We start from the raw sequence: 2,000 nt of genomic DNA on the forward strand, positions 1-2,000 counted from the left end.
GACCCACAGGAGCTTAGATACAATGAGATCTTAGAATCCCAGAGGCATCTTAACTCCCAAGAGCTCTGCTACAACCAGGATCTCAGGTGAAAGGATCACAGAATCACAGTTTCACAGAGGAAGCTGTACTCCTGGGAGTTTTGACACAACCAGGCTCAAGGGAGGGACAAGCTCTCATCAGAAACAGCAAGGGCAGTTAGCATTAGAAATAACCAAATGACAATAAGCAAGCACAGACCATAAGTGACAGAAACCAATGTTACATGAAAACATCAGAATTCAGTTCTCCAACCACAGAAAGCCCTGGATACCACACCACACCAGAAAGCAAGATTGAGATCTAAACTTTCACCTCGTCAATATGATAGAGGACTCTAACAAGGGCATAAATAACTTTCTTAAAAATTATAGGAGAACATATGTAAACAAGTAGATACCATTAAAAAGAAAATGCAAAATTTTTTTAAAGAAATGAAGGAAAACACAAACAGGTGAAGGAATTGAACAAAAGTGTCATATAAAAATGCAAATAAAAACATTAAAAAAACACAATGGGAGATTACCCTGGAGACAGAAAACCTAGGAAAGAGATCAGGAGTCACAAATGCAAGCATAACCAATAGAATACAAAGGATAGAAGAGAGAATCTTGGGAATAGAAGATATCATAGAAGACATTGAAACAAGAGTCAGATTGGAACCTCTGTTCCCATCCAGCGGCTTTGGGGCTCAGAACAAGACTCGGCCCATCTGCAACCTGGACCAGCAGTTCGCAAACATTAAGTCCTGGTGAGTAGGAGATCCGAGCAGCCAGGAGGAAGAGAGATCTCTGCCGAGTGCGCACAGAAAGCACACCCTGCCCTGCCTGATCCAGGGACCAGGGAACCAGCATTGGGACCTCTGTCCTACCCTGCGGCTTTGAGGCACAAAACAGGGCTCAGCCCATCTGCCACCTGGACAAGCAGTTACAGCCTGGTGAGAAGGAGATCTGAGCAGCCAGGGAGCAAAAAGATCTCTGCCAAGTGCGCATGAAAAGCACACCCTGCCCTGCCTGATCAAGGGACCAAAAACCCAGCATTGGGACGTCTGATCCCACCTGGCGGCTTTGGGGCGCAGAACAGGCCTCGGATCATCCACCACCTGGAACAGTGGAGATCCAGGGACACAGAGCAGGTACAAGGGAAAAGCAAGAAGATATCACTGACAACAAGGTGGCAAGAGGAAAGTGAAAAAGCATATCCCAAAGAAACCAAGACAACCTGGCAACACCAGTACCCAGCTCTCCCATCACAGAAAACAGCAGAATGCCAAATACTCCAGAAGAAGAAGACACAGACATAAAGTCATACCTCAAGACGATGATAGAGATCCTAAAAAAGAACAGGATGAAAAGCAAAAAGATTCAGAAGCTTTTAAAGAAGAAACAAGAAAATCACTCAATGAACTCAAAGAACTAGAGGAAAACAGAACCAAATAGATGAAGGAATGGAAGAAGGAATTAAAACGAAAATTGACACAATAAAGAAAACACTAAAAGACATAACCCAAAAGGTAGAACACCTAAAAAGGAAATAAGGAGTCACAGAAGCAAGCATTTCCAATAGACTACAAAAGATAGAAAAGAGAATCTCAAGGGCCAAAGACAACATTGTAAAAATAGACAAAACAGCCAGAGAAGATGCAAAAACCAAAGAGCTCCTAACACAAAATGTCCAGGAGATCCAGGACACAATGAGAAGACCAAACCTAATGATACTAGGAATAGAAGAGGGAGAAGAATATCAACTAAGAGGCACAGTAAATATATTCAACAAAATTGTAGAAGAAAACTTCCCTACCCTTAAGAATGAGATGACCACGAGCATAAAAGAAGCCTTCAGAACTCCAAATAGGTTGGACAAGAAAAGAAATAACTCCCAACACATAATAGTGAAAACACCAAGTGCCCAAAGCAAAGAAAGAATACTAAAAGCAGTAAGGGAAAAAGGTCAGGTAACATAT

The sequence above is a fragment of the Micromys minutus genome (genome assembly GCF_963924665.1).
Source record: "Micromys minutus genome assembly, chromosome: 13".
In the NCBI taxonomy this organism is placed as follows: domain Eukaryota; kingdom Metazoa; phylum Chordata; class Mammalia; order Rodentia; family Muridae; genus Micromys; species Micromys minutus.